At 37.5% G+C, this 24,682-nt stretch overlaps 1 protein-coding gene across 2 annotated transcripts in view; it reads left to right on the forward strand.

Moving 5' to 3' along the window:
- The first annotated feature begins 1,172 nt into the window (after positions 1–1,172).
- Positions 1,173–24,682, forward strand: part of FGF10 (fibroblast growth factor 10) — a 107,917-nt gene continuing 84,407 nt past the window's right edge. Inside the window, exon 1 of one of the 2 annotated variants that reach the window (XM_075411698.1) lies at positions 1,173–1,237. The gene's annotated coding sequence lies outside the window, so the exon portion shown is untranslated. Of the gene's footprint in view, positions 1,238–17,451; positions 17,480–24,682 lie in introns of those variants that run through there. The other variant, XM_075411699.1, reaches the window with a different exon arrangement.

A 24,682-nucleotide genomic window follows, 5' to 3' on the forward strand; every position in this document is an offset into this window, starting at 1 on the left:
AAGTGAGATTAGATTTGTTGCTGCTTCTTAAGGTATTTGAAATGGTAACTGGAAAACTTGAGCAGTAAAAATTTGAACTAGCTACTACTTAGAGACTGTTTGTTCTGTTCTGCTTATTAGCCATGATGGTAGCAAACAAATTCCTCTCTACATTAATTCTGATTATGAGTTCTCCTATGATTATGAAATCCAAGGAATGTTTTCACCACACAATTGTCAGACTTAATTTAGTGTAGCTTTTTCTTAAAAAAAAAATGGTCCCTCTTTTCTTTGGCTGGCTGGACACTAGTTATGTCAAATGTACTTACACCCCTGTAAATCATCTTCTGCCATTTTGTGTTGTTGTTGTTAGAAGCATCATGAGCTCATAAATCGGTAGACTTCTCACATTTTTAGAGTTATCTCTAGAAAATCTTGATAAACCTTAAGCTGACTCCCAGAAGACTGGTTACCACACTTAAATGTCTTATGGGATAGTCTGCCTTCACACATTTGATTCACATGGCCAATCACTTCAAATGTACATTAGAGAAATCCCTGATGTATTTGTTCTTAGTAGGCCTTCAGTGTCTGCTACCTCCTGCCACCAGAGAATTTCCATGGTCTTTGAGGCAACTTAAGGAGAAGTGAGAGTTTCTTAATGTGGCTGCATGACAACGCGTTGGAGATGTTACAACATTGTCTTGCAGGATTTAAATTTTGTTCTCAGTTTGATGCCTCCTCTCTTCACAGTCTCACCCAGAGTCTTCTAAAACCCTTCAAGCCTTTGACAATCTGTACTTTATTTCATCATGTGGGCATGCATCCTATAAATGGTGCTTCTTAGTGAATGACTTCACCCAGTGCAGACAGCAAATGCCTAATGGTAACGTTAGCTAGCATTAACAGGACCTGGTTGATAAGTGGTTTTTATCTTTTTTAAATGAAGAGTAGAAGGTCCTATGGACCTTACAGCTACCAATAGCATTTTTTTTTTCCAAGAGAGTGTTAGGATCACCTGGATTATTGTTATGTGGAACCAATGGACCGGAAAAGGAGGAACCAAACACTGAGCTCATGAGAGAGCATTGTTAGCCAAACAAGAAAGGTCTTCAGAGAGACAGAGGATTTCATCAAAGATCCTGGGCTGTAAAATCTTGCTGGAAATGGAGACTAGGCGAAGACAAAGTGCAATTATTTTCCCATTTTTGGGAAGAGAGTGAATAAATGAAAGGCGATTCATAACATAGGAAGAAAGGTAAGGATAAAGGAAAATAGTTAAATCAAAATGAAAAATTGCCCTCCCTAAATATTTATGACTTAGATTGATGAGATTATTATTCCTGATGGACAATTTTCAGGCTAACGAGCTTTTAATTGACCTTGATGCAATTAAGGCTGATGGTCTTTTGCTAAATCCTTACTTTCAGCCATAGTTTATGTAAGTCGTTCACATTACTCAACATATAATGATGTACTTGGCTTCATTGCTTGTGGTCTGGTTCTCATTTGTCTGGCATTACATTTTAAGATTGCGGTGACTCAGATTTCCTTTAGTTTTACAACAAAAAGCACTAGCGTGTATTGCATGAGGCATCTCAGATTTATTCACTTGCTTGTGGTCTTCTTGTGCAGGCTTCTCAAGCAGGTGTAACCAGACAAATACATCTGCATTCAGAGGATAAACACCCTGTTGTAGTGTGACTGTAGTGACTCTTTCCCTTTATGAAGACTGACTTATATTTGAAGTTTTTAATATAATTTGAAAATTTTTAGTCCAAGATGTTCCTGAGAAATTATTTAAGCATATTCATTTATTTTTAATAGAAATTGAGATCTATGTCTTTCTTCTTAGAACTTTTTTTTTAAAGGTATGGAGGAGAAAGATACATGCAAACTACACTATGTAGGAGAAAATAAAAATGGCATATAATCTACTTGGCAGTGCTTCCAGCAAACCTTGCTTAACCTTTATTGAGACAAAGCCCTGCTGAAGTTGGTAAGTCTTTTACCTGGAGCAGGAAGGCAGGAGTTGGCCACTGTGATGTTACAGTATGTTTTCATTTATAAAAAAAGAACTGCTGTACAGTTTAATTTGCTTTAAGTAAGTTTTTAGTATTTTTGCTGTAAGCAATAAAAAGGGATATCCAAATATTCATGCTCATAAAGTGAAATTAATTCAGAAATTTTAATAGACTTTGTGATATGACTTTCATGTATAATCAGACAGCAGAACCAACAGTGTAAGTCTTAGTCTATGCTAACCAAAGCATGTATTCAGATTCCCTTGACAGTCTATACATCAACTGTTTCTGCATGCCCATGGCTTCATTGTCACTGGGTTCAGCTAGGATTATTAAATTTAAAATTATTAAAATTAAACCAGAAAGTCAAGTGTATGCTATTGTCTTACCTTCACTTTTTCATCCATATACACAACCAGAATACAATACGTCCAGGAAGAAAAAGCATAAAGAAATAAAGGATGAACTGTAAGCAGGTACAAAGATTTCAGAAAAATAGAACGATCAGTTTTTCTGCTGGGCCTGGAAATAAGTCAGTATTGAGAGGGACATTGAATTTAATTCCTAGGCTGTAGATTCCTATGGTTACTTCTTTAGGCCTATCACTTCAAACTGGTAGGTGGTGAGGCAGAGGATGTAAGAGGACATGGAAAAGACCTAGCAGTGACACATGAGAGAAGAATGTATGTTCTTCTACTTTGGAAGGAGAATATTCTTCACAGGACTTCATTAGGACCTAGCTAGTAGGCTGAGCTCAGAGGCAGTGTGTAGGTGTTACAGAGGACTCTGAATTTGATTGACACTGTGGGAAGCAACCCAGAAAAGCCTGAGAAGTCACATTTTGGTGACAAACAGATTTTTTTTGCACTTGCAAAGACTCAGTCATGTACTAGTTTTAGTTCTATACATAATTAATCTAGAATATTTAATCATTCTCTACTACATTCAGCTTTAGTCTCTAGATTAAAAAAAAAAAAAAAACAGTAAGGAAAAAAAGAAAGAAACAACCAAAAAAACCCAGAGAGATGACATTGAGATCCTGAACTACAGACTGCAGCAACTGGATGGAGAGAGGCAAAATTTTGTGGTCAGGGTCTGCAACAGTTTATCCTCTGTGGATAAATAAAGGGACAAACCTACACAAAATACTCACCAGGAGGTTTTGAATAACATCTGCGTTGAAATAGCTCTATCTTAGTTATATCTGGAGAGATTTATCATAGATAACAGAAATTCAAAAAAATCTATGAGATGATCTAATGATAATTTTGTCAACAAAAAGAGACAGTCTTCGACATTTTCCAGTTCTCTGATTATTCCAATAGTTTTAATATAAGTTGTGTATTTCTTCAAATATAAAAACGTGTTCTATCTTCCTGCAGTGGCCAAAAAAATAACTAGAAAATTGCAAGTTCTCCTGACCATAGAGAAAGATTGTGTGTATGCCTGCAAGCTGTTGTTGGCTTATTCTTTTCCTTTTTATTTTCTTTTTCAGTTATACCCTCAGCACTGACCCCTGAAAACCAGGCACAAAAAACTAATTTATTTTTCTTCGTTGTGAAGAAATGGCCAATAACAAAGATACATATAGAAGATTGGATGGCCATTGCCCTGATTCATTTTGGCAGTTCACAATAATCTTATGTAGAAATTTTATTGATTTCTGGAGTTTGACTGTAGGTCATTATTGATGCATTTCCTGGGGTCCTAGATCAAATTCACTCAGTCAACCTCATAAGCAACTCCAAGGAATCCAGAACTCTTTCCTCAGGCCACACAGTTCCAAAACCTGCATTTGTTTTCTCAGAAATTACTTTAGGGGCATACCAAAAGAAACTTTAGATCTCCACATGTGAATTTATAAGATAGATGATCCCAAGATTTCAATAAGCAACGCAAAGTGATGCTGATGAAAGCAATCAGCTTTCAAACTGTTCAAGTATGGAATACAATGGATCTGTAGCCAGTGGAAAGGCTTCCCCTTCCCTTTCCAAGGTCACTTCATTTGGCTTTAGATTACGCATTATGATTATTATTTTCCCATGAGGATAATAAGGAAGTTCTGCATTCTTCATTCCATTATGCAATTCACCTTCACAAGATTTTTTGTTTAAAACTGTCCCAAAAATGTAAAATATGATAGTCTTGTTACATGGATGTTTTATTTTCAGAGCAGCATTAACAGGAACATTAGAGTTTCAGGAAGGGCAATAAAAGTAAAAACACACATTACATAATTTCGTTTAAAGAATCTGCAAAGAATTAGTTGGAACTGTAAATAGACTTAGAAGGACTGTAATAATTTTGAATCAGAAGGACATCATTAAGACTTAAATTTCATATGGGCTAAACTCGACTTTCCTAATTCAAATTAGTAGCCCCACAGGAGTCAGTGAACCAAGAGAGGAGTAATTTTGTTTATGCAGGGCGTACAGAGAAAAAAAACCAAAACATCTTCTAGTGCATATTCCATACTTTTTCTTCTTTGGACAGACATGAAAGCTATCCATCCAATAGCAATTATTTAGAATTCCATCTTAACCTGCCTCCTTCTTGAACTGACTGATTTGCAATAGCAGAGGCCATGAATGGTGAAAATTGAATGGAAAGGACCATCAGTCATCCCAAGCAGAAGTGTAGGATTAGGAATCTAAGGCAGCTTTATCCTAGGAGATGGAGCACCTCCAAACCAGAGAATTTTGTGCAAAGACCAGTCCCAAAGACAATGTCACCAAAGTGACACAAAATCCTTCTAGTTTTCTGTAGCTCTGCACTCTACTACATGCAAAGTCAAGACTAAAAAAGATACAACACATTGCTGGTTTACAGGCACTGTTACACACAGGAGACGATCAGGGCTCTAGTAAGTTTAACTGCGTCTAAACGTCACTTAATGTGAGGTCTCTACTCATGGTTAGTGTGGCCCACTGGAAAGGAAGCCATTATAAGATTCAGATGTGAGCCCCAACTTTGATCTTAAACTATGGAGTTTGAAAAAAACCAAATTTAGTAATTAAGGATACTTTATGTTCCATTGCCATAAGGGAGTTTCATATTATACAGAATTCTTACTAGTAGCAGCTTGTAGACATTTTTTTCTAAACTGTATCATTTTGCAAGTTTTCTTTTCTCTGTAACACCAGATAAAAACATGCAATTTTAAATATATCCTATAACTCTATGGCTTTTCCAGCTGGTACCACAAAGAACAATTTGTAAGATTAATAACTAGTATAAATTCTGAGTATAGCAAGATCGTTACTAAGAAATTATCCTCTGTACCCTATCCTTTATCAAACAGTCAAAGTAATCATTGAAATTAAGTGATACATCATAGAATAGAAGCATAGAATAGTTGGGGTTGCAAGAGACCTTTAAAGGTCATCTAGTTCACCGCCTCCGCAATAGGCAGGGACATCTTCAACTAGATCCGGTTGCTCAGAGCCCCGTCCAACCTGACCTGGAATGTTTCCAGGGATGGGGCCTCGACCACCTCTCTGGGCAACCTGTGCCAGTGTTTCACCACCTTCATCATAAAAAATTTCTTCCTTATATCCAATCTAAATCTAACCTCTTTTAGTTTAAAACCATTACCCCTTATCCTATTGCTGCAGGCCTTGCTAAAAACCTGTCCCTATCTTTCTTGTAGGCCCCCTTTAAGTACTGAAAGGCTGCAATAAGGTGTCCCTGGAACCTTCTCTTCTCCAGGCTGAACAACCCCAACTCCCCTAATTAAAATCCATATTAACATTTATCATATTAAATATACAAGGCACAAGTGCCAATAAACACCAAAAATATAGAATGCTTCCAAAACAAAATAAGACTCTCTATGTTAAAACTCCTTTGCAGAATAGTAAAGGCTAGAAGAAGAGTTATCAAAATAACCTGCTGTCTGCTCTTCATGCTATATTCACTAATGTAACCTAACCTGCTCTTCAGAGAGAAGGAAGCACTGGGGCACTCCGTGGGGGACAGAGTACGAGTGATTATCCTCATGAACAAACATCAGAATTCATCTCTCTGCCCTACAGATTTTGAAGTGTAAATGGAAGGGCCAAGGCCACCCTTACAGCACTTGCTCCTTGGCTGCAGGTGTCTGACCACCCCTTACAGCACATTCATGCTTGAAAGCCCCTCTTTAACAGGAGCACCTATGGCAATATAGAGGAGATATGGGACTGTATTTTCCCTTAGCCTAGTCCAGGATGCTGACGAAAATGGCAAACCCCTTTCACATTGGATGAAGTTCCAGGCACACAGAGAAACCTCCATGATGGCCTAAGTAGAAAAAGCAGAAAGAAGAAACAGGACACTAATGTGAAAAAAAAAGTCTCTCCCTATGTCATGTATATATATATACATATATCAAAACCATCATAGTCCAACGACAAAGCAGAGTTGAAAAAAGATCGTCATTGAAGATAACACACTCACGTAAGAAAAGGAATACAGAAGTAGCAAATATAGTTTTCCCAAAGAAACATGAATCAAATGTGAATCTTTTTCTGACAATATAGACTTTGTGGCGGAAAGACTGGTTACAAAATATTCTGATGCCTGCAAGTTTTCAGCAGGCATAGTGGGCTTCTCTTTCCCCTGTATTTTTATCAAGACATGCAGATTCTTAGTGATAAGAAGCAGAGGATTATGAAGAATAAAACTAACTTAAGAGGTCTGCTCAAAATAAAGTAGCAGCACAAAGCTGAGCAATTATCGGCATGAATGCTCACAAGGCAGTTCAACCTTCCCAAGGTTAAGATATGAAAGCCTGATTTAAAAAAAAAAAAAAAACAAAACTAACATCGTACCAAAAGCAGGCTTGATTAAATTTATTCACAAAACTCTTGGAACAATTCTAGGTGGAATCCAAATCTCAAAGCTTTTGGCCGAGAAGAGACAACACCAGCAAACTGATGCTAGCTTTTGCAGCATTTGGCTTGTACAGTCTGATCAGAGTTTAGCTTGTAGGATCCAAACAAAGTTGAGCAACATTTGATTATGATTATTTTATTTGATTCTCTGAAGTCTTTGCACAATATTCTTGTTACTTTGAAGATACCTCACTTCAAGCTGTTCAGCTTTTATTCACCAAAGCCAAACATAATTTCTTTTTATGAAACACTGTAAATGTAGAAAGCTGTAAATTAAGTTGCTTTGCAACAGTGAAAGCAATTTTAAGAAACGTCAAGTGATATATCTAGCTTTGAAATCACTCTCCACAGGAAGGAACAGGACTTTGCCTATGCTCCTGCCACAACGGGAAGCAAAAAGCTAATCCTTTTTTGGGCCAGAAAAAAAGAAAATAACCATGTGTTTACATTATAATACATACCAATAGGTAGAAGAGATGTGTAGCAAAGAAGAATTGTGCTTACGACCACAAAATTTAGATATTAGCATAAGTATTAGCAGTATTTTAAAAGTTATTAATAAATTACTGTAATACTTATTAAAATAAGTGCTTTAACTGCTCCTGTACCTAAAATAATCCCTTAGAATCTTGCACTATTATTTACACAACACAGTGTTTCTAGAACTATCTTAAGAAAACTGAGTAATTAAATAATTATTCAAGAAAGCACATATATACATGTATATACAGTAATAATGGGTCTGTTAATGATACAAGATATCCTTGCTTTTAATATGGCTTTCATACACTGAACCATCCAACCATTTAACTTTAGATAGACCTGAAAGGTATTCTTCTGTATGGGTTGGTAACTATTAAAACCTTACCACAAGCAAAGATTTTGGAGCAGAGTTTCCCAAACTGGTTTGCTGAGCAGAGCTTGAAGAGTGCTCCAAACAATGGTGATGGGTCATCTCTCAGCAGCCTGTGTGATTTGCAGTTTTTACTGCAAGTATATAACCAGTACTGGAACCTGCTCTTCAGGCTCAGCACATGGGAGCAGACCCATGCTTGGAAGAAGGAGTCAAGATGCTGTACACAGGCTTAAGGGTACAACAGCCCTAGCAGGGCTGAGTCTGAATGGGAATGCACAATGAGAAGCCAGGACCTCTGGGATGTGGTCCTGGCTTTAGGGGTTTGCAAGAGAAAAATGGCAAGAAGGGTAGAGAGATGTTAGTCTTCCATTTCACACGCACAAACTTCATAAAACAGGAACAAACAGGTTTTAAAAAAGCCATCTGGTAAAAGAAAAAATAGAAGGCCAATCTGGGACTGTATGTAAAATCTTATATGTTCAAAACAAGTCGTTAGCCGTTCCTATAGCGTGCTAGTCAAGTGGGTAAACTGGTGAAAAGTAAGAGCCCTAGAATACCTGTAATCGTATTTCCACAAAATTTCCAAAGAAATTTTTATTTCAAGTTTGTCGTTACAGGCTATGTAAGTGCAGGAACTAGTATAGCGAATTAAGTATCTAAAAAATTCAGCAAGAAATTTTGTTCAGAAGCTGAAAGTCATCTCTGAAAATGTAGCTCTGTGGGCCCTGATGTGTATGACAATCTACTTAATGGGAAAGTTCCTGTGGATTTATACTCCATTCCAGTTCTCACTGGTATTGTTCATTGTGCTTTCAATCCTTCTTCAATGCATTTGGGGGGGGGGGCAAATATAAAACAGCCAGCCATGCTTTGTAGATTAAGAACGTAACTGAAAAATGTATACATAGGCCTTCATTAACCCAGTGCTCAAAACTGTATTGGAGTTCAATTTAAATGAACTCAATTTTGGAGAGCAAATCAGTGATGACAGAGCTAGAGCATTATACTGCTCTAGCAGTATACACATATAACCTCTGAAGGTCTACATAATCACACCTGAAACCTCTAACTGCTCTATTATTACAGCCCCATACTATAGTGCTTCCTTATTGAAATGAAATTATTAATTAGGAAATTACAAGTAAACATCCCACCTGCACAAGCAGATTTTAGTCTTAATCTACCCAATCTGAACAAAGACACACTATGAAAGATGACAGTGTAAAAACGGGTGGATTTTTATACCCAAACTTCTGATTACAGCCCATTTCCTACCACCCGTCTCATTCATTTAAAGAAAATTATCTACAGAAGTTTTATTTCCGTCCAAACTCCTGAAATCCAAATCGCGTGTCTCCTGACTAGGTTTTGTTAGTTTTCTGCTAAACTTCTGCCAGAGAGCATTGCTTGTTCTTTGATTGAGATTATCAGCAACTTTTAGCCAGATCTGTCAGGAGATCTCAGAAGTCCAGAGCAATTTTCCCTCCACAAGGCATCTCCTATTAGGCATAAAACTTGCTGGGATAGTTCCAAATTCCCTCTTCGTCCCTCTGGGATGTGTTTTAAACCTCTGCACCAGGTCCTCAACAGAGGAATAAGTTCTTGGTTTTCGAATCGACAAGAAAAGACTGTTTAGTTTCTTAATTATTGGGCTAGGGTCTTTCCAAAAGGGACTAAGTTTGGAATTGTTTTCCTGGCTACTTTTTCTAATCAAGAGCCAAGCATTTTCTGCTCCCTAGACAGGCACATAATTCTTTTCATTTCTTTTCAGTTTATACTGTCTTTATGTGCAGCTCAGAACTGCCTTATATGCAGGAATACTGTGCTGAAGGTAGAGGTATAACACCATGACAACAACTACCTAGAGAAGAGACTCATAATTATCAGTGCCTTTTTGTTAATGCATAGGAAAGCAAAAATGCAAAAATAATCTTGGGAATGTAATGGGTAATAGAACACTAGCAAAGACAACAAATGTTATTTTTATATTGTAGCATTTATAGTCTTCACCAAGACTTTAAGCATTTAATTTGCAGCCTCCACACTCCACACCAATCAAGCTCAATTTATTCAAGTGCAAATCCCACAGCAACTTTTAGCATTGCATGAAAGTAATTTCCCATACAGAAGCCTCAAGTGACTAGGATCAATTTGGAAATTTAAATACAATCTAGTTCATAAAAATCCTTTCTTCACCAATTCAAATCCTTTTTGCTGGTCCTCTGTCAAAAGTCACTCAACTATTTGGTACTACAATGGCATTGCCCACTCATCGAAATCATATACAAATCTTCTGTACTTTCAAATTGATGAATTTCTTCCTGTCTTGAAGAAATTTCCTATCCCTTCCTAATGGTCAGTTTTATAATTGGAGATGCAGGAGCACAGATGACATTAGATTAAACTTGCCTTCTCTTCCTGTGTGTTAAGGTGTGAATTCTAAATTGGGAACATGCATTGGGACAGGTTTAGGATCCTTCTGGTTTCTACCAAATAGCTCTATATCACATATAAACAACTTAAATAATCTAAGTACTTGAGAACATCTTCCATTCCCAAAAATTTGGGTTAGATCACTTAGTGCTCACTGGAAAGTCCAAAGAGAATTCCACAGTGAGTTTTTCCTCACTTTAATTATAGCCAGAAACAAAATATATTACATATTTTGCACCCCAATGTTTTACATTACCTGCTACAGGAGAAAGCTGTCTTGAACTACCTGTGCATAAGGGATCAGAGTCAGCACGTCCTCCAATTTCTGTCGTACTTTTAAAATTATTATCATAAAGGATGTCTAATCAGTTCATTATTTAGTTTCTTTTATCTTTAGGTGATACATAAAATTCTACAGACCAACTTTTGTCAGTAACACTCTCTGGTTTAAGCTTGTCCTAGTAATGCACCAGATAAACCTCCCAAGTTTTCTGTTATTTTGGAAAATATAATAGCATATGTTGAGAACTGTAATTATAATTGATGCTTCCTGCCTTTTCTGTTCTCTATTCCAAGGCATCCTCTAGATCTCTGACTCACAGCAGCTTCACAGCTCTTGTTCTCCTGCGATTAACTGCAGCATACACAGCAATGAACCCAGTATCCTTGGTCTGGTTTCTGGCTAACTGATTCTCCATCGGCTTCAGTGTTCTCAATCATACGTCCCTCAGCAGTACAGCTCTGCTCTACAGAGCGAAGATTTTAATTTCAAATGCCAGTGCATTCACTGCCACAATCCAATGCTAGTTTCATGCACTTACATTTCTACTTCATTTACTTTGGTTTGAGAAACCTTCGCATGCAGAGTTGGCCTTTTCCGTATGTTGTCCCACTGACCTTAGAGGATCATTTTGTCAGATTAAGCAGTATTCTATATGCTGCAGAATTCACCCTGACATGTTCACCACACCCTTTCTCCCCCCTAGCCCTGGGTGTTTTCTTTTATTCCTTACACACCTTGTAAGCTACCGAGCTGCCAGCCAGGGGAGAAACAGAGTCAATACAAGTATTTCACATATAATTAGAGCTTCAGAAAGGCTACAAAATCATGAAACAGTATCCCAAATGATAAGATTTATGAGCACCATTGATTAATTTAGAACTAGACAGGACAGACAAATTGCAACTACATAAAACAATGACTAGATAAATCTAAAGCTAAGTGCCTTAACTAGGTAATTTCACATCATTGCTTTTATTTGGTTTAATCAAAGCTGGAAAAATATCAGACAAGAGTGGGAGGACAATAAGGAATTTGGACTTCTTTCATAAAACTAAAATTTTTGCTAATTTCTCTTCTAGAAAGCTTTCATGCTTGGAAAAATCAGATTCCTAGAAATGGAGAGAAAAATTTTGTTCCAAGACTCCGTCAGCATACTGTTTTCAAAAAGGTCCTGGAGAAGTACATGTAAGGCATTTGGTTTAGGTAGGCTAGAGCCAGTGAGAGTGTTCTCTGTCAAAGGAAGACATTTTGACCATCAGAAATGAAAGCATTTGCAAAATCCTAATAGATATGCAGGAAGTCAAGCAGGTTTTTTTCTTAGAAAATGAAATGCTTTTGAAAAAAACATTCTGTATTTGAAAACTTCATTTTCTGTGGAAAAAAAACATGACCAAAACCACTTGATCACTTTTGGCTCAATGCATAATGACATGTAATGAAACTATTTCTGAAGGCTTCTGACTTACTGTGTTGCTCCCTTTGCAGATATCCATCTAGGCAAAATCTTAAAATATGTTTCTTTTAAAAAAATTGCAAAATATGTAGAAATATAAACAGGACAAAAATGAATACTCAAGCATTAAGAGCAAGACGTTTTTGTGGACATTGCCCTGCAAGAAGAAAAACCTTAAATATTCTCTGAAGCAATCAGAAGAGTCACACTTACGAGAACTATATACTCTGTTTAATGTATGAAGTCATAACTTGTTCAGAAACACAAGCAAAGTAGTCCCATGTTAGAAAGTTTAATCTCTTCTTTACATACTATTGTTGTGTTCTCTTCACTGAGGCACTAGCAAGGTATTTTATGATGCTTAATATCTGTATTATAGATGCACCCAGCACCACAACTGCAATTTAAGATCTAGTGTTCTTGGTGCTGCACAAACTTGAACAAAAACACAGTTCCCTTCACAATCCTATGGTTTCATAATTTGGATAAGATCCTAAGAATACAACTCGCATTTAATTCAATGGTAAGCACATAACTAAAACCCTGTGCAAGGCATTGAACATTTAGCACAGTATTCACTAAGTAGATCCAGATGATGGGCCAAATCCAGCTCTGATGTAGGTGGGCAAAATGCCATTGAAATCATTTGAGTTGCAACACTAGAGCTGAATTTGACCTTATATTTTTTGAACATGATGCCAAATGACTGAAAAAACAATGTAGTTTTTACTCAAGTGCAAATGAATGCGGTGGTTTCATCCTAGCCCCTGGAGGACATGTATTCAGAGCACAAAAGAATCACACAGCTTGGCACAGCTTGTAACTGCTTTCCTACAAAGATCCAGGACTAGAGTGTTCGGGGCGTTGCAGGTCATGAGCAAAGGAGGCGAAGCAGGATGGCTGCATGGATGTTGCTGCACCCTGTTTGCCTCTTGCTAACCCCTTGCCAGCACTCGTTTCCTCATTTTCATCATTCACTTTAATGTTTCAAGAAAAACAACAACAGCAATTTGAATTATTTTGAAGCCTCAGTGGATGTGCATTGTTTCTCCCCAGGGCCTACTGAAAGGCAACTTTATAACTTTGTATTTATGCTGATAGAACTACAAGCTGAATTTGTCTTAGGGTGGCTATTAACACTTGGTCTGTGTAATGTTTTACCTCCAAAGATGTCAAGGGTCTTTCTGAAGGCAAATTTATAGAAGGTGGTGATAAATGGGACCAGTATTTATAATACATGTACTTGTTAGACATCTGTGTTTTTATATCTAGACTTTGGCTTCCAGAATTAGTAAGCATAAGGAAATTTTATTAGTTTTCTTGAGAACGATATTCACCCACCAGGGACCTCATTCAAGATATAAATCCAAACCTTTATGATCTCCTTCAAGTCAGTGGCAACGTCTTTAATAAGCACAAATAACCACAAGACAGGTAACAAGTGAAAAAAAAGTCCCAAATCTAGATAGCCTACAAAAGGCTGCCTGGATCATGAGATTCAACACCCAGATAATGAGAACATAGTCAAGAAGGGCTTGAAATTCTGACTTCCGCTTGTGTCTTCTCACCACTTTATGGGGGTTTTGAGTAAATTTAACACCTGGCTGCTGCTTTTCCTATTTATCTTTCCTGTCCTGAGGGTAATAAGAAAAAGCAGCAAGCTTTCCATAGAAAAAGCAAAAAAGGAAGAAAAAATCATGTCTAGGGAAAATTTCGTCATTCTGAATATGGGGGCGAGACTGTTGTCTAATAAGTTCAATATTCAATAGAGGAAAAAGACACAAGCCTTCTGTTTTTGCTGGTATTTCATAAGAACAACTTTTGTTCCACTCTTTGTTCATCTCATTTGTACTCTTCCAAACTGTACTGTCACCAAAGAAACTTCTCTGAAAGAAATCACAAGGATAACACCCCATAGCCACAGCGTAGCTGATGAAATAATCTGCAGTAGAACTTCTTTTCTCACATAGAAAATGTGAAAGATAGTTTGTTCCTCAAAACCTTCTCCTCTATTCTCTTAGCAGTTTTTATCACCAGTTTAATTCTTCCTTCCAGCATCCTCTTATCTGTCCAAACAAGATATTCTAGATGTGTTCATTTTGCAGCTGTGTGAATCCCATACTACCCCAACCTGCAGACTAAATCTACAAAGCAAGATAAAATACTGACATAAACCCAAAGCAGGCGATACCAATGTGAAGTGAGCAGAAGCAACTCTGTGGTTACCTATGTAGACTGTTAAGGAGCAATTATGAAAGACACAAACAGAAGCTGAGGATTTATCATCAACTTTCCCCAAAGCAAGTGAAATTAAAAGTAGAGTTCACTAACCCAGTTTTGACCTTCTTGACTTACTACTCTTCAGGCTTCTGATTTGGGATTTTTAATCTTAATTAGCAGTACATGCCATTCAGTGTTTTCCAAGATATTCTAGAAGACAAAGGTTCAGATCTCACCATTCATTCACATCTTTCAAAGAATCTACTCAACCAACAGCATGTAAGGTTGTTATAGCTACATAAACTTACTTCAACTGGTTGCAATGACATTAGGATTAGAGTCTTCACAAGAACTTTTAAAGAACTTAGAACTTAATTCTTCACTAAGAACTACCTGCTGCTGAATAAGCATTTTAGATTTATCTTCTGATAGATGGCAGGTATACTTTTTCTTGCGCTTTTCACTCCAACAGGTATCAGGAAATATTTACAAAAATCATCATGGGAAACAAGCAATATATTTCTCTATGAGCCAAAACCTAAACTTTTAAAATAAAAAGATGTGCCACATAGTTCTTTTAAAAATGTACTTTACAACCTTTTTTCTTTTTCTCTCTAACTCATTTTTTCTTACAACTGGGATGTCTGGAAAACTGTAGTAAACTGGCTTCCAATTCCAGTAAGCCCCCTTAGGAAAGCAGCTTTCAGTTCCAGGAGAAAATTTTTACTTAGTGGCTAAAAGACTTCCAAGTTCACGATCCAGAACAGGCCAAGAGGACTTAAAAGTCAACAACATCATAAATTAGCTAAGCAAAACTAAAGTACTGAAGTATCTGAGGTTGATTTCAGGGATATCAAATCAGAACATAACTCAGAGTTCCAAACCCTATTTAATTTTCTTATAGAAATTCTGTCTCAGAAACCAGTCTGTACCAAAATACTACATCCCACAAAATCCACCACTGAAAGCTTGAACAGGCTCTTGCATTGCAAAGTCCAAACTTTTTTTCCCCTTCAGCATCTTTTTGCTAAATCAGACTTCAAACAGAGAGATTTTCTGGGAGGAATTAAAAAACACTTGCAAGCTATCCCCATTTTAGATTGACTTTGACATTTCATAAGGATGTTAGAGCTACTTCTAGCCAACTCTTGGGTGGACGACTTCCAACCCAGGATTTTGCGGTCCACAAGGCTGGTAGATAGATCACATTCTTTCCTCCAGTCATAGAAATTGATGTCCTAATATGGTGCTAGGTGGCACTATTCTGTGAACAGACTCTTTTTCAAATAACATGTAACTCTTCATCACTAAACACCACAGTACTGTTTGACAAAAGTGTGGCATTAACCCACTCTTTGGCAAATCCAGGGCATAGAAACCTTAATCCCACAGCCTTTTCAACCAGCCTGTTTTGGTTCACTTCATACATCAAACTTCATGTACTGCTGCTGTTAGAGAGGATATAGGTCTTCATGTCTACTTTAAAGTTGCTTTTGCTTTCTAAGTAGGGTCCTATTAAAGTTAAGGAAACCTTTGAAAACATTCAATAGAGTATTCATTTGTAAAAGCTCTGTGATATTCTTCAGAAGAAAGTCTCCAGATCTGTGTGAAGAAATATCTAATGAGAAAAAATTTAAAATCTTTGCCCTGTGCTGTAGGTAATTCAGACTCATGCTGCCCAACTCCCTAAACTGCTGATTGCTGTAACAATATATGGAAGATTCTTTCTTTGCCGTGTACCCTTCACACTTTCCTTTTTTCTCTTTCTTTGTGGACATCACTGCTGTACAAGGATCCATGAAGAAGAATTCACTGAGACAGGACACATATTTCTTTAGGGGACTGAAAGCCAGAAACTTGCACTGCAGTACCAAATGTACCATTAACATCCAGTGACAGTTTTAACCTGTATGCCTCAGTTTCACCTAGAAGAAAATATATGGCCGTATTTGTCCATGCTTACATGTCTTGACATAACGAAACTGTGGTATCCAAGTGTCTCTTATTATCCCTTCCATATTTCACAGATAACAGACAGCATATAGGCAAGCAGATTTGCTTTCCAAAAAATGCAAAGCAGCAATGAGGCGAAAAAAAATCCCACATCCTTATCATGTGATCTTCAAAAATTTCTTTTGTGTCTTGGTGTTGCAATCGCTTAATGTAGTATCACTTTCAGACAACACTTCCATCTGTTGTCACTTGTAATTCTTACACCTCCCCAGAGGACCATTGGGGTTACCAATCTCTTTTATTTAGCTCAACTTCTTACTATAGCCCAAGAATTTTAAAAATAGCCGTGCTGGGGACCTCTAATAAAAGAGAAGCTATTTTACATTTATTTCTTGCCATCCATTCTTACTGGCAATTTGATGACATTCTGAAAACATTTGGCATTAGGCAAGAAACTTGATTGGGCTAATTAACAATGATGTTCTTAAATACTGCACATTATTGAAAATATCCTCTAATAATAGACAACCAGTTTCCATGATAGGAAAGCCATAGAACTCTGCAGATATTAAAGCCATATTTTCCCAAGCATTTCAGCTTCAGCTTCTTATAATAGGATATCTGTTGAAGCTGCATTCCCAGGTTTACACTGTGTTTATTAATAATAAAATACACTACGATAGAAAGGTATCAGATTTATCATGAACACATTTCACAGAAAGGAGTTCTCTCATTATTAACTGCAAATGAAACAAAAAAATAGGTCAAAATCGGGGGGGGGAGTAGTAGGGGGGGGGGGGCAGAGCGAGCTTTGTTTAGTCCTTTTCCCACCCTGTCCCTCACTCTTTCTAGCTTCGCTGTTTTCTTATATATTCTATCCCGCGGAAGGGCATTTTTCATTCTTCTTCACTGGTCTCCAATTTGTCCATCTCACGTGAAAGATAACGAGAACGGGCCAGGTAGCAAAGGCAGAGCTCGCTATGTTTAGGACAGGTGAAGGATGAGCGGGCAGCGCGGGAGCAGAGCCACGCATGCCTCCCCTCCAGATCGCCGCAGCCTGCGCGACTTCGCCTCCCTTTTAGAGGGGCAGGTTATGGCCGGGAGGAGGGGCAGCCCCCAGGAGATACACTTTCGCACTCAATTTGCAGACATCAAACAGCTCCATGGGGTTGTTGTACTAACACTATCCCATTTGTTGTCGTCTTAAGCTCTGGAGAAAACTTTTGAGTAACACTGAGTTTACTTAGCTGCAGAAAGTTTGGTGAACTTCAGTTCATTCTGAGGCCTGTTAACAGCAGAAGTCCAGCCTACAGCTACAGAGGATTCACTGCTTGATGACATTAATAAGATCCAGATCCAAGAGGTAGAGACAGCTGTGATCTTCCGTATCCTCTGCCCTGCAGGGTGAGTATGCTAAAGCTTTTCATCCTCTTTATAACATTCCCTCTCCCCACTAAAGTGCTCAGGGTGAGGGGGAAACAGGAGAAATTAGTGCCTTAATTTTGCATTAGTAAGAATTTGTAAACCTCCGCTGAGCAGATAAAGCTTAGAGATACTGCTGTAAAGGTACTCCAGCCTCACCAACTATTTAAACAGATACGCTCATGAAGACCAGAGAAACAGAAGCTTTTTACTAATAGCAAACCCAGAAGAAGATAAACATACACATAAGAAGGCTGACACAGGGGTTTCTTTGAGAAAGTCAAGGTTCTGGAAATACAAACCACAGCAAAAAAAGCTGAGGATGCATTGAGCTCCAAACATACTTCATGAAAGTGACTTCTATGTCTACATTGTGTATCACATTAAAATTTGTTCTCTTGAACAGCTACAGGTATTACCACAATGCTTAATGAAATGCCTTTGCATTTTTACATAATATCAGCATCACAGCTGAAAAATAAAATGAAAATATCTGAGGGAGAAAAAGCAATGTGCCTTTCTAGCTTTTCTAGCTTTGTCTTTTCAAAAAATCCTTCCATTTCTAATGTGAGCAATTGCATTAAGAGCAACAGTTTGCTTAGTGTCAAGTATCATTTACATATGTGTTATATATGAAGCGACTGCATGCCACAAGCTATTCAGACTAAACAATTTATGTTCTCTGTTCTGAAAACAGAGAGGGCCCTATTCTGAGAGTTATGGCTTGTGGGTAGCCACTGATCACTGGTGGTATTTCTTTGAGCAGACGTTAACAGGATTAAGTCCTAATCTGTGCACCTGACATCAAACCATCAAGGAAAATCCACAAAGACAACAGATGTTTATCCTAAAGTTTAACAGCAACACACACAAACCACATCAGAGAAAACGCAAGAGCCCTTTTGAACTGTATTTATTATTGTCAGGAAATATATACCTTTCATCTCATGTAATATTTTGGTTCATTAAATCTAACCTGAACAGGTGAAACAGTAAGAAATAGTTCAGTTACTAGCTTATCTTTTAAATTCAGATGACATTGCTATAGGTAAAGGGAACATCAACAGAAGGAACAAAAGGTAAAATGAACAAAGTTGTAAGAGACTGAGGGATACATTTGTTACTGCTTTAGACCCGTAGCTTCCATCAATATGTTTCTTTGGTTATTGACAGATGAACAACTATTATCACTAGAACCTTAGAATGGGTTATTTTATTATCCTTATAAATGTGATTAATTATCTGGTTTCAAAATAACTTTCATGGAATACACAGATTTTACCGTATAAAACTTAAGTTCAGAATGAACAATTCTCTCTACATCAGTATATTGTCTGTGTGGTTTTTGTCTCCCTTTTACAGTACTTGCATTTCCAGAATGTGCAGTACCTACAAGGAATTTTAGCAGTTGTATAATTCAAAGTTGCTATCCATGCTTGGCCTTGACTTTATTTATCTGAGTTGTGTACCTGTGTCACACCATAGAGTTGGGATCTCATTTAGATGCCGCTTTGTTAACACTAATAAAAAAAGCATTGCTTTCAGAATGAAAGCAAAAGAACAAATAAGAATTTGAACATGCAGAAAGTTCAAATTTTGCAGATGGTTCCTATCAAAAGACTGATATCTGGATATAGCTTTATGGGAAAGCTAAATATTTATAAAATAATTTGGGCTTGTTTTTAAAGGTCATCCAATTAAACAAATACGTAACATTGAATTAGTCACAAGTGTTCTTAAAATATTCGTTTGTGCCATTTACAATTAGCCAGTAGAAAGCTGACTCATATTTCTCACATGTCACAAAGTGTTACTTTTGATTTTTAAAGCAATAAAAGGTTTTAAGCTGTATCAGGCTACTAACATTTAAACAGGAATTGAGAATAGGCTTTAAGTCATATTTGGCATGGTCTCCTACTTTTCCTCCCAGCAGTAAAAATCATTGCTGAATTTCCCATTAACTTTCACAGCAATGTTCTTTGGACAGAACCAGACAAATTCTGCCCAGATTTACACTCTGGAATCCCAAGCAGAGTCAGTAGGGATGCAGACTATGGCCCAGCGGCTATCTGCCATAAGGTGACATGCTGTGATGTGTCTGTTTGCCATCAGGATACTGCTGTGGTAAAAACTAATATTACAGTTATTCCAAACACCTTTTCAAAGCCACTGCTCTTACTTTGAACATTTAGGCAGTGTTTACTTCAGAGAAACACTAATCTGAATGTATGGAGAGTTAATTTGATCCCTGCAATTTAGCACTTTTGTAGTACAGCATTTAGGAACAGTTAACTAAGAGGTTTCAGAGGAAGGATTTTAACGAGACAGGGAGATGACTTTTTTGGTTGTTTAAAAGGATGGCACCATTTGTATCTAATTACTGTAGTACCCACTATTCTTCTGTTGGTGTTGACAAAGGCTGTTTCAGCTTAATACCTTCTTGATTTTTGCCACAGAAAGGGTGATTACATACAGTCCTGCACTGCCATGTTTGCCCATTTGCCAAATTATGTGAAATTAATTAACAAATAGACACCAGCAAAAGCATTCCCCTAACTATAACAAGCCAACAAGCTATAAGAAGTTCTTAGCCTGATACAGCAACATTTTACAAAGCCCTGATAGCACTGCTCTGGCAGGATTATACACACCAGTTTCAATTGCTGTAGAATTATTTTCACTTCAAAACAGTTTATGCCCAGAGTATATTCAGCTTTAGTTTGCAATGATCAAATCTACGATCTCCAACAGGTTTTATTCTTATCTAAACTGGCTTCATGTTAGAGGTGATATTGTTAGAGTGCAACAGAATCAATGAATTCTCGATTGTACTTGATTCTTCTTTTCCATTCTGGGCATAGCTCTGCTCCTGAAAAAAATTAAATGACAAGGAAATACAACATATGCCCTGTATCTTATTCTGTAGCATATAGCAAGCAGTAATATATGGGTTCCAGTTCCTGCTTCAAGTGATAGTCTGCAGCAAAATTCCCATGGGTACAAAATCTCACTGTGTTGTACGCTTTTGACACAATATATAACATCATCCAGCAAGCTTAATACTCTGCATAATATATTTCAACATCAGAGACGCAATTATCTTTAGACAGTTAATTCTCCAAGCCTTTCTGTGTTATTGTAAGGAACTTTGGCCATCACTTTTGCTCCCTGCCCCACTTCCCAAAACTAAGCTGGAATAATATCTGTCAAGAGTTCAGAACTCACAACAGAGCAGACTGGGAGATTGCCATCAACCCCACCAGTCTACGGAGTTCCTCCCACTAGCGACACACAGAAAGAGGCTGAGATTTTCAGTCTGACACAAGCTTAATAGCGTTTAAATATTTGTAAAGTTGAATTTGAATGTTATTGTAATTCACCTATTTAATACAAAATTAAATCCCTATGAGACAGCAAAATATGCCTGCCTATTAAGGTCAAATCCTTCTTTCAAGGATTTCAGTCCTTCCCTAATCAAAGAAAATTGCAAAACTCCTTCCCATTTCACTGGGAGAAGAATCAGATACTTTCAGATCTTTACTAGCGACTACACCCTGCTATGCATATTTTTACATGAGGATCATCTGTATCCAAAAGTATTTTTGGAGTGGGAATCAACACAAAAAATGAGACCCATAACACAAAATCCAGAGTGGACAGTCAGTACTGTTTTCTCAGCCCCTAGCATTTGGCTGTCTTATTTAGTCCCAACAGTCTAGTTACAATCCATTTCATAGGCTTCAGGATGTAGGAAAGATCCAACAGTCAACAACGTTTAGCTGAAAAAGTAACAAATGTGCAAGTGGAGCAGGGCATCCCACTTGCTTCATTAACAAGCCATAAGCATACATGTGCTCAGCTGAGTCTCATGCTCAGTCACACTGTAGGACATCATAGTAAACAAAGCAGTTCTCACTGTAGTTGCTTTGTGTCCTTATCAGAGTGTGTTGTCCCTTCTTCCCAGTAAAAATAGGGAAATTCTCCACTTGGGCACACCTTACAAAACACTAAAGTCTTGGTATACAACCATTTCTAACACTTCCATAATTAGCTTGAGCTCTGGCTTGGAGGGGGTTGGGGAAGGAGCAGGAGGAGAGAAAAAAGCTGTGTGTTAAATATTGTAAGACTTCCGCTGTTTTATATGTAACATCAGAAAGAGAGAACTTCTGCATAAGGTCGTTCTCATGGTTTTCATTATCGCATATAGTTAATCAAAAACACTTCAACCCCAGGCAACCAACACACTGCAAAGAGAATATTAAGAGGGTATAAAAGCATCCTACTCACTTGGAAACTAATTAACTTGGTTAAAAATGAAACAGTTTTTTAAAAAGTACTGTAGTGTCAGGAAGGGCTTGTTGATACCTCAGATTTACTATGTGTGCACACAAATGAAACCCAATTTTGCTTCTGTCAGAGGTAATGGAAAAAGTCCATCTCCAGTGCAGGCAGATCAGGCCTTTAGCATTAGATTTAAATCCTGAAATAAACAGGATATCTACACAGTGCCTCAGGTTTTTTAAAAATTAGGCTTTAAGTGCCTGATGCTGGTTTAAGAGGAACGCAGGCACTCAGTTCCAAAATAATAGTTCTGAAAATCCTTCTCCAACAACTTCCTAAACTTTGCAGCGCCTCTGTTATTCTGGATATATATTTCCAGTCTGGCACAGACTAAACAGCTTCTTTCTTTAGTGTTATACTGCTCCCTACTTAACTTACCACTTACCCATGGCAAGATGTAGACCCAAAGCTCTGGCGCCAAGGCCTTTCCATTGAACTGTGGAAATCTGCAATATTGGTGCCTCATTTTGACATCATCAGCAAGAATCTTTCCGTGGTCAAGGAAGAACAAATCACTGTAGTCAATGGAGTTTGGGACACAACTCACCTTCTCCCAAGATTTGCTCAGAATTATGGTATAGATTCCACTCACTCTATTAACAGGACAACTACCTCAGACATTGATATCAGAGGTAGGTAAAAAGAGCTCTGGATTTGGGGTCACTCTTGCTACTTCTATTATCAAGTGCTCATTCTCTGAGCACATCTACTGAACACCAGCTGAAGCAGGATCTGCATAAAGTGCAGTAGCAATTTCTTTCATTTAGAAGATTTCTGGAACGACTGCCTTCCCTTTTACATCAACAGACCAGAGCACACATGCAGAGTATGAAACAATCATTTTCTGTCTGAGAACATTTGAATACACATGCCCAGATTTGCCAAAGCCCACTAGGTATTGGGTAATCTGATGACTATGTCAGATAAGGAATTGATTGGTTTCAGACCCACTTGATGAAGCTGTTCCAGTAAACTAACAAACAAAAAAATTAAAATTTATTGAGGTGGAAGACAGCAAGAAGGAGCGAGGCTTTTTGCAGCACAGCATGTGCAAAACCCCAGTCTCCTGAATGGACTCCAGAAGCAAACGACTGCATCCTTCAAATTTTGGAGGAAACCTACCTCTCCGCACAAGCCCACATTCCCACCTCTTACAAGATCGTCATGTCCCACCCACTTGGCACCTAGCGAGGTTTCCAAATTGAGATCCCTCTCTGAAATCTGGAATAAAACATCCAAGAGCAGAGCAAAACCTATTTTTGTTCACTGCATTTCATCCAGACTAACTCAAGTGACTCTAATCAGCTGGTTGGGATTCCATCTGAAAGCTTTTCTCTGTATGGAATTGAAATTAATTCTGGGTTATTTTCCAGGCACCAGTTTGATAAGAAGAATGCATCTTCATTAAGCTGTGCTCAGCCTCTCCCAATTTCAGTCCTGACCTTGCACGGAAAGCTTCCTGGCTAGACCCTATATCTATATGGGAAGCCAATGAAATTCTCAGAAAGTACCTTAGTATGTTATGGGAGTTTCAGAAGAATGGATGCCCTAATTTGAAATTCTTCCTTGCTGACGTGGATTAAAATTAGAATAGGCAAAATGAAGAAATATTTCTATTTATATTAAAAAAAATCATGTCAAATCCTGTTAGAGTATTTTTAGACATATCATCACAATGATTTAAACAGGAATCTCAAATACTCAGTACAGAATAAGACACAAGTATTTAAAATGGTTACTGTTGCCTATTGCATACTGGGATATTTTAAGAGTTATTCTGTTGCACTGATTAATAATAGATAGAGCACATCAGAGTGGTTTTATTTACTCAGCTTGCTCTTACATGAAACTAATCCACACATACATTATTGATAAACAATGCACACCTCTCTAGTTCACAGTATCTAAATAATGCAGAATTAGGAACAGCTGACAAACTAATACACATAACTGTTAATCCTAGTAGATGTCACTGTATTTGTTGTGAACATACCAGGTGAAATGCAGTTTTGAGTAAAACCTGCAGTTTTATATATAGATGGAGTTTTTCCATAGATACCACAACATTTGGTGTTCAGATCGATGCCACTCTCATTATTCTTTTGTTCAGAAAAAAAAAATATATTAGATTTAACTGAATTATATACAGAAGCATCACTTGAAAGCAATAATGCAACCTTATAGAAATAAAAAACTTTGCAGTATTTTAGAGTATATTAACTTGCAAATGTTTCAGTACTGCTTTGCACTACGGTTGTTCCATCAACAATAAATAACCTTCTCCTGCCTTGCTTTTACAAAGCAGTGCTTATTTTTCATCTAGGAGCTAAACACAGGATTGTCAAGAAACATCTCTCAACAGTCATGAAGTATTTAGCACAATATTCACCTGAGAGCATCACCTAGCACAGATTTTCAAAGCAATAATCTTAGATTACATTTGCATTGGGTTTCCAAGAGGAAGTATGAGTTTTCCTATGCAGATACACAAGGCCAAATTCACCTCATCAGTTCACTTAATTCACGTCTGGAATGAATTTGGGCTATTCTCTATTCAACTGTGTTGAATTAGACTTTGCATCTTCAGCTTTATTTAGATGGAAGTAATTACCTGAGAAAAGCGACACAGTGTATTCATTGTTTAATATTACAGTATTACAGGCAAATATGACAAATTTTGCACCAAGTTCATTATAGACTGTATGTAGTGCTAGTTACTATTGGACAGCTTAGCTGAAAAATTCATAGGGCCAGTGGCATACATTGTGGGTTTGGGGCTTTTTTGATCACTGGGGCAATACAAGTATGAGACGAAAGATTAAAACCCTAAAAGCAAGCCATTCT

The sequence above is a fragment of the Opisthocomus hoazin genome, chromosome Z, assembly GCF_030867145.1.
Source record: "Opisthocomus hoazin isolate bOpiHoa1 chromosome Z, bOpiHoa1.hap1, whole genome shotgun sequence".
NCBI classification, from domain to species: domain Eukaryota; kingdom Metazoa; phylum Chordata; class Aves; order Opisthocomiformes; family Opisthocomidae; genus Opisthocomus; species Opisthocomus hoazin.